General features: G+C 46.7%; 1 long non-coding RNA gene across 2 annotated transcripts; it reads right to left on the minus strand.

The window, feature by feature from the left end:
- Positions 1-2,277: 2,277 nt before the first annotated feature.
- Positions 2,278-8,844, minus strand: LOC146205056 (uncharacterized). Of its 2 annotated transcripts, none has more exons than XR_014704110.1 (3): positions 8,505-8,844; positions 7,295-7,420; positions 2,278-2,759 (listed from the first exon to the last, which is right to left on the minus strand). It is a non-coding gene; the product is annotated as an uncharacterized LOC146205056 (long non-coding RNA). The 2 variants fall into 2 exon arrangements; XR_014704109.1 differs by having other exon boundaries at positions 2,280-2,759; positions 8,712-8,844.
- Positions 8,845-9,564: the final 720 nt, after the last annotated feature.

Here is a 9,564-nt window from a genome sequence, read left to right on the forward strand (position 1 = left end):
CCACAACACCTAGCACCCCGCCGGGGTGGCGCAGTGGTTACGGCGCTCGACTACTGTTCCCAAGAGCGCGGGATCGAATCCCGGCCTCGGCGGCCGCTTTTCGGTGGAGGCGAAAAGCAAGGCGCCCGTGTGCTGTGCGATGTCAGTGCACGTTAAAGAACCCCAGGTGGTCGAAATTTCCGGAGTCCTCCACTACGGCGTCTCTCATAGCCTGAGTCGCCTTGGGACGTTAAACCCCACAAAACCAAACCAAACCAAACAACACCTAGCGGCCCATCCGGGCTGTCAATACCTAAAAAAAATCGCAAAATAAATGTTTTCCAAGTCCAAGCACGGCCGGAATCGGGCGGAGGAGGAAAGCGCACGCCGCAGCCGCTTGAGTCCGTCAAGTTTCCAGATGTTTTTTTCGTGCGTACGCTGGGGGGTCCCTGTCTGCCGGCCTTTGTCCGCGCAGACCGGTGTGTACTCGAGTTCGCCAGCTCCGGATCGTACCTGAGAGCGCAGCTCGAGCCTGTCGATCGTGATCCAACGATCCACGACAGGCCCGGCGTACCTTTCAGTGGTTGCCCACTCTCTCTCAAAGAAGGCCTTGTCACTTGATCCTTCATGTGCGCAGGGGAGCCTTGCTCCTCGCGCGCTCCCGGCCGGGATACGGTGACCGCGTGTGTGTGTGTGTGTGTGTGTGTGTGTGTGTGTGTGTGTGTGTGTGTGTGTGTGTGTGTGTGTGTGTGTGTGTGTGTGTGTGTGTGTGTGTGTGTGTGTGTGTGTGTGTGTGTGTGTGTGTGTGTGTGTGTGTGCGTGCGTGCGTGCGTGCGTGCCGCTGGAGGATGGCGTTTCAATAAACGTCTCCTTTGTGAACTTGGAGGCTTGTGTCCTTGCAGCGAAGTGCTCTCCTCCCTGTGGAGGTTGAGTGGTTGAGTGCGCGATGCGGTGTTTCAGTGTGCGCGTGGTGACGGCTGATCGGGGCTTCGGCTCGCGCGATGCTCGAACCCGTGGTGGTTGGTGGCCTATAGGCCCAAGTAGAAACCACATGCTTTATCTTCCAGTACCGCGGGAGACGAACGACTTCCCAATGCCCGATTCGAGCTGCCTTCGACTCTGGCCTGCGGTAGTTTGTCTGATTCGAACAAAGCCCAGTGCAGAGATGTATTATATATGGACACACGAATAGCATGTTGCCCAGATGTCCACTCATATACTTCTAAAATGAAGCGCCCATAGCAATTAAAACACTCGCACGGGGCAGGGGACGCCCCAAAAATACTGGCTTTGTTTGAAATCTTGGAATACATGTTTATTTTCTTAGTTTCTGTGTATTATAAAGTGTGCGATGAGTTAATAATCAGGAATCACTCCTGACGGTATTGCTACCGCGAAAGTTGTACCGAAACTGATTTATTCAGGCTCAGCGCACGCTTTCGCATACGTTTTCTAGTCTTCAGTTTATCGCGTTGGCATTCACGCACCGCTCTCACATAAGAAAATCAAAAAATGGAAAAAGTTGCAAGATTCCCACTTAACGGTGTTGGACGGCGATTTTCCTTGCTTTGCAATAACCGTCGAATGCACAAACATATATACCGAAAGAAAATTCCTCATGCGCTGCCAACATGGTGGTGCGCGGCGCGGCGAATGGCAGACGAATGACGCATCGGCTCCGTCAACATTCGACAACTGCCGCGGAACAAGTCTTCGGACCACAAAAATTTTGCTCCTTATGGATACAGCAAACTGACCGGCCCCCGTGGACACCTTTTTCGTACAGGTGGGCCCGTTTTTTTTGAACCCTATGTAAGGTAACGCGAAGGTCGGACTTGGGGAATCAGGCTTTATTGCAGACCTGAAGCCTTGGTCGCACACTGCAGCCAAACACACTCCGCGATGACGATGGGTACCCAGACGGCCATAGACGTCCGACGGTCGACCGACGGACGTCCGTTTTCGGACCTTCGGACATCCGACGGAAGTCCGGTTATGTTCGATATAAGTACAGCGGACGTCCGTCGGACTATCGTTCGTGGATCCGGATCGCGTCCCACGGACGTCCGACGGGCAGCCGGAGGCGGACATTCGGACGTTTCCCGGAACATGCTTGCAGGGCCCGCTATTCGTGTAAAAACTTGCCAATAACATTCGTGTAAAGCTCAGCAAGCATGTGCCATGGAAATTTCAGTCACATACTAGTGCTCAATGCCTTTGTCGTGAGAGTAAAGCAGACAATAGAATATGCAACAGGTTCAAGTTTCCTGTTGTCTGCTTCACTTTCACACACAAAGCACTGAACAGTAGTGTGCAATTAAAACTTCCATCAAAGAGGCACATATGCTAGCTGAGCTTTACACAAATGCACCATTCCTGAAAACATGCTAAGTGCATAGGCATACCAGCATGCGAGGTTGTAAAAAAAGCATTTTTTTGCCTTTATTGCAAAAACTGCATGCATAAATAGTCTACACTAAAAAAATATCGATGTTAAGGAATGGCATGGTAAAATGCAGGCGAACTGGAGTATTAAGAATCTACTTGAATAATTTTTTTTAATTATCCTTGGCCGTGACAGCTCTTCCCTTGGGGAGGTGGTGGAGGAAAAGGTATTTATTGAAACCTAATATTTCGGAATTAGCGAGGAGATGATCGAGTTCTCTGTGGGCGGCCTCCACAGGCCGGGATTCCAGGAGCAGTTACTATCCTGTGCATTTGCTCGATCAGCTGTTGCTGGTCTTTCAGGCCTAAGATGGAAAGAGCAGGTTGGGCTCCTCCTGCAATAGAAGGGAAAATGAAATTCACGTTATCTGTGCTGAAATTTGATTACACATCTCCAAGGGCAACTGCCAGTTTCTCTCAATTGCTTTTTCCAGATGGCACTGTACGCATGCATCTCCATTCAGAACTGTCACGTACTATATAGAAAGGTCATATAACTGCAGCAAAACCCATGCAGAATAACAAAAGACACAAACGTAGTTTGACCAGAACCTGGCATTCAGTATTTTAATGTTTTTATGTTGACTCTTTGAACACGCCACTCTGACCAAACATGGCATGTTATGCTTGCTGCTATGCGCCCTCAGCAATGCCCAAGTCATGGAGTGCACACGCAGAGAAACTAAGCATAAAGGATGCTGTATATGAACATAAAGCACAGCCAGAGCATTGCAGTATTACACAGGTACGCATTGGCAGCAGAAACCTGCATTTTGAGCGGTTTAACAGGCAGATTTCTAAAGTCATTGTTCCTGCTCTAAAAAGAAGTGATCAATAATAACATCATTTAAAATTGTTACCTTTTTGTTCTGTAAACTGCACATTTCGCTGGTTTCCATGTACCCTCTACTGAAGACATTCCCTGGGCGTGTCGGGGGTATATCGACATCAACATCTAGGCTACAAGCGTCTAGAAAGCCATAGAGCAGCTGCGACGAAGTAACTTATCTGATAACATGCAAGCTGCTGCAGCAGAATAAAGATAGACATTTGACATGTGGCTAAAGCCCAATGTGGTAGCATAGCCCGCCGCAGTGATTGCGCAGTGTTCATGCTTCTACAAGAGTTAAAAGTAAAGTTATTTGTTTACCCACAGCGCTATATGTGACATTACAATAGCAAGGCTTATAGTTACACAAAACACAAAAAGCTGACAACCACAAGTTCCTGATGTATTACCGGCAGCATGCAGCATGGATGTTAGTTACTGAAATATGGTTGCATAATTCTGGCAACCAGCTGTGCATGTATGTCATGGATTTCTCAACTACGCACAACAAATTACAAAAGAAATAGTGGTATTTATAAATGCAGCCAGCTGTTCACAAGAAACACTGTAGCTTTTTTATGGGGAAGGTAGTGGGCGCCAAAGAAACTGCCCCTGTAAAGGCACCTAATTTGCCCCTATGTAATATCGGGGACAAGTGTGTGGACTACACAAACTGCAATCAAAGCACATAACTTTCACATCGACCAGGAAACTCGGACCATACTTGTAGATGTGAAAGTTGAACGTTAGTTCTTTCATGTGTGCAAGAGAAATAAGGTCACAATTCGTTTACATCGCGATTCTAGTCCAAAATCTACAGACATACTGTCCAGACTTTCGCCCCCGCAGTATAAGCCACCACTTGGGTAAGAGATTAGTAAAAGAAGTGTACAAAAGACATTAGTGCTGTTGGACAGCCATAGCTATAAAAATGGTATTGACATTGGAGTACTACCTTAAGGCGGGGCCTAGGGCATTACAAAAGCAAGAGTTAGTGTCCGCTGGTCCTCATTTGAACGAACAAAAAGAGGGGGGGGGGAAGAAATCTACCTCAATTACATGTTTTGAGTGACACCAAGCCGAGGGTTAGTATTAAAGATATCACACAGTTTTGTGGAAGATTTGGGAGCGCTTTGCAGCTTTCTTACAGGATTGGACAAAAGAGCTCACCATCTTCAAAAAGGCACGTTATATAGAAATGAAAATTGTGAATTTACTGCATCTGGCCACAACAACTTGCACACGGAGAGGAAGATGAGCTGAAAATTTTATACATGAATGTACGTATTTACAACAGGTGAAACAATGACCATGATCTATGCCGAAGAGTAAAGAGATCAAAATCTAGCTCAGAACGAGTTCTCCAGGCCGCGGGGCCGTTTCATTAACTTCGGGACTCCGCCCACATTTCTTCTCCCCGATGACAACGAACTCACACATGACTGGCTAACAAACATTTTGGCATGCCTTTCCACTTTCATAAGTTCTTCACCCTCTCCCTAATACAAGCAATGCAAAAGGGACAACAAATTCGTTTCACAACAAACGGAATTTAGAGAATGGACCTCGAAATGATTGGCTCACTAGGTCACATGCCAAACTCTCTCCCCTAGGAAAAAAAAAAGAAAAAAAAATTAGAACCCATCAAAACGGTGTCCCACGTGCGCAACCATTGCCCAAAGCTTGCATCCTTGGCGGATCCTTTTACAGGGCAATTATTGCAATTATTGGCGTCCGAGTCAGCACCATTGCGGACCACATCAGAAGAGTCAACCCACATCCTCCCGCTCCGCATCATACCGTCACTGTTACACACTTGCCCTTTTTCAACGCCGCTATCTCCCACCATTGTTGACATCCAGGGTTAGAATCCTCAACGAGACCCCACTCAGCGCGCCTGCACTGAATAATTGTCACATTTATGGGCTCCCCAACAAGGAAGAGAGCCTTACACCCGTCAACCTGACAGTGTTTTTTCTTTGAACGATAAGCAGTTCTTCCAAAAGAGGTGCTCGTTTCAAAGCTGTGCTGCCTACGGGTGATGGGTCCAGTCAGCGTACTAAGGACCCCTTAGTACGCTTAGTACTAAGGACCCCTTAGTTGTATACTGTTCGTAAAGCTCCTTAAATAAAAATGAGCCCCCTACATGACACAGCAAGGAGAACAAACTGCCTGTCCCCGCGTCTTCGAGTGCGACAGCAAAGTCCTCGGAAGAGGGGACTTCTTTCCCTCTCTGCCTACGTTTCCGTTAAGCACTGTAGCTGCTGTAGCTGCCTCTCTGTGCACGTCTCTCCGCCTCCTGTCCGAGGGCAAGTGGGAGACGGCCGCAGCTGGGCATTGAACAGGTGACCCAAAAAGAGCAGACTAATAATGGTGCCTAGCATACCCACCGATCCCTTACAGAAATCATTAAAGAAATGAAAGCAACACATCAGATAACGCTACAATGTTTCTAAGTGCAAAGTCGACAACTCCAAGTCATATAAATATATGTACATCTCCGCACATTAACTAGACAGAAACAGTGCAGAGTAAACTAATAATTCAGTGTCTAGCAACACTATTAAAAGGGGATAAAGGGCACGGGGGGCTACGATTATTAGTACCGTTTTGCCTTTAAACTACAATAACATACTTGTTGCAAGCTTCAAATCAAAGATTCACACCTGTCCCACCCACAGCAATGGAACACACATCTGACTCAAGTCTGCAGAGAAAGAGCAAGCTAGACTATTGCAGACGCACCCTTGGTTATTTTTCTGGCATTTCTGAGGGTGAAGAATCTGACTTGTCAGTAGCATGTATATGAATAAGAATCCTATGACAGTAAATGCATCAGATTTTCTCGAGTGGCTTTTCTTTGCTGACCGCATATGAGGTGAGCTATAATTTATCCAACATGGCCTAGGTTTATTCTATGAATAACGAAGCTATAGCAGGTACACAGTCGTCCACTCAGGCTGAACATGCGAGTGCGTGGCATGCACTTTTTGAGATGCCACTGCATCCATCGCAGCTGCACACCGTAGCGAAGAGGCAGACAGCGTGAAGTACCAGCCTCTAGTCCCTCTACCACTACTGGGGTCCCAAACTAGGGACCCCTTAATTTTGTCAGGACAGGCCCCCTCAGGGTCAGCTAGTGAGTAACCTCCTGTATTTGTATCTGATGGCAACGTTTTCCACCACCACCCACAATACGCAGCTGCGCATCATAGCAGATGTGAAGCAACAGCTCCTGGTCCTTCTATGCATAAGCCACTTTGCCTTGATGCATGCCTGCGCACCATAGTAAAGAGGCAGACGACATGACGCAGCAGCTCATGGTACCTTTACACGAGCCCCCCATTGTACTTCGATACGCACCATAGCAAATATACACACTACGCCACACAGCTGCTCCTGGTCCCTCTATGCATAAGCCATTTTGCCTCAATACGCACCTGCGTACCTGAGCGAAGAGGCAGACGTGAAGCTGCAGCTCCTGGGCCCTCCATGCACAAGCCACTCAGCATCAATGCACGGCTGTGCACTGTAGTAAAGAGGCGAAGGACGTTAAGCAGCAGCTCCTGGTCCCTCTACACATCAGCCATTTTGCCTCGATGCGCATATGCACACCGTAACAAACAGCCAGATGTGACAAAGAAGCTCCTGGTTTCTCTACACATAAACCACTTTGCCTCAATGCACGTCTGCACACCGGAGCAAAGAGGCAGATGACGTGAAGCTGGAGCGGCTGGTCCCTCTACGCACAAGCCACTTAGCCTTGATGCATGGCTGTGACGGATGCATTGCTATTTTGCAAACTGCATGCCACACATTCCCATTCAAGCTAAGAGTGGACGACTGTGTCCAATGACAAAAAGTAACATGGTGGACAATGTAAAAAGAATTTGCTGCATAAAGTTTGTTGAAACCAGTTCTACATCCTACATGTAAACAAGCTAAAACCTTAATGTCGAAGGAATGTCCTGTGTGTTTAAAATCATCACGCTGACAATCATGATTCAATATTAATAATATAGATAATGATACAATACTCACTTTTAGCCATACCAAAGAAATGAGAATGCAAAGGGATGTTGCTGTTTTTCCCCCGTGGATGACAGTTTTCCATGTTCAAAGTGCTGCTTCCTGTTGGCCTACGAAATCGGCTACAGCAAATGGCATCTGAAAAATTTTTGGAAGCCTCATGCTAGTCTTCAACGAGAAAAGCATTGCCATACAGAAGCAGAACACAAATACTTTTACAACACACTAAAAGCACCAACTGCGGTGCTGTTTTTAGGATGACTAGGTAGAGGTTTTGCTGTAGCAAGCCAAATGTTAGCCTTCAATAAGGAAAGCATTCCCATACAGAAACAGAACACAAACTTTTACAACACATTAAAAGCATCAATTGCACAAATGCTTGTAAGATGACCAGGTACAGGTTTCTGCTATAGCCCACATCATGTGACCAGCAGTTATCAGAAGCCTTGTATATGAGCATGATGCCCTAGATTCAATTTATGGCTATCACTGTATTAACAAGCATGGGTTTAAAGCTACTTTAATATGATAATCTAAGAACATGGTAAGAACTTTCAGTGCGAGACATAAGCTCAGTATCATGCACTATAAGGTGCTGCATGGCTCTAGTGTAGCTTTGGCATTATCTCGCTGTCAATAATGCAGCGAAGTTCTGAGGAGCCTGTGAATATCTGTAAGGACAAAGCAACAACAATTTTGTTTTCATCTCACTTTTGCTGAACTCCTGTTTTTTTTTTTTCTAGCCCAACTGTATCGCGGCGGCGGTATGTTAAATTCGTGCCAGAACAGCGCAGAACAACGGGTCAAGAAAAAGAAAAGTGCTGACTTTTTTTTTTTTCTCTATCTCCTTGCCCGGTTGTTCTGCGCGGTTCGGTCCCACATGCATAACCAACATGCGCAAGGTGCTGTCCTGGTTTGTCAAAGGTGAAGGAGAGTACTAAACATTTAGTTATTTAGTAGCTACAGCCGTTCCTTCTAGAAACTGTAGTTGCCGTAAAGCTCGAGAGAGAAAGATCAGCGGCTGTCCATTATTAAAAAAAAAAAAAAAAAATCTGGCGACGTTTTCACAAGTGTAGGCATGTCGCACGATAGGCTCGAGGAGTGCAAAAGTTTTCTCGTATAGTTTTTACAACTCAGCACGTTGCGCATGGTTAACAAATTAACTCCTTTAAAGCTCGGGCAGGCACTCCTTTATCAGAGACAGAGAAGTTGCGCGGCTTACTGGCGCAGCGTCCAGTAATGCCGAAAAGATGGCCCTCAGACTTGAGGCTGCACTTTAGTTAGTCGGCGCGGAGCCATCCTGTCAGTCTCGCCTAAAACACTCGACCGTTCGGCTGCTGTACAGAGCTGTTTCCTTACCCAAAAGCTCACCACTATCGGTGCATCGAAAAGTTCCACTAAAGAAACAAAAGTTCGGTGAAATACTTACTTTGGAATCGGCGGGTGAACAAAGTGTGCCAGCCGCACCAAGCCACAGCAAAAACAATGCTAGCAGTGCATTACAGCCGTAGGTATTTGTAACTGCGCAGAAAGCAGAACACGGAAACATGAAGCCATCTTCCATGACTAAACTTCAACTTGTCAGGTGGATTGGATTGGCTCATTTCAGATTTTTTTGAGGATAGGTTCGGTTTCGTTCTTTTTGAGCTTGCTGCTTGCTGCGTCTATTCAGCCACTGACTAAAATTTCACCGAAGCATCATGATAGAAACATGTTTAATGGTCATTTAACTTTTAATCAAAAATTTTTGATGGAAGAATTCAACGATGAAACATGCGGAAAATAAAAAAAAACTGTTTAATGGAAACGCTTTCTATCGCATCGATTCGCTCTGGCATCATATAATGCAGACTTGACGGCATTACTGATTTATACGCAGTTCAGACGAGCACGACGACTACAAAATATATCATAGCTATGTAAAAGCAAATCCAGTGGCGGACGTACGGCGGCTGTCCGCTGGGCGAACGGATTCGACCATCCGCTTTCGTGCGTACGCCGGAATTCCGGCGGACGTCCGAAATCGGCCGCCGAGTTGCGGCCGAGTCGGTTGTCCGTCGGACGTCAGTGGCCGTCTGGGTATCTACAAGAGGGAGCAGGATGAAGATGAAGCAGCACTACGGTGGCTGCAGCACGTTCAGCCGTGTGGAAGAAGAAGCGCCACACAGTGCTCACACTATTTCGCCCGCGCAGTTGAAGCGGCCAGCCTGGCCGCAGTTAGTCCGCAGGATTGCGCCGAATAAAAGGTTTCATACGTGAAACGTGGACAACTTCAGTGCCAC

This window comes from Amblyomma maculatum, chromosome 1 (assembly GCF_055883805.1).
Source record: "Amblyomma maculatum isolate TAMU_Amacu chromosome 1, ASM5588380v1, whole genome shotgun sequence".
Classification (NCBI taxonomy): Eukaryota; Metazoa; Arthropoda; class Arachnida; order Ixodida; family Ixodidae; genus Amblyomma; species Amblyomma maculatum.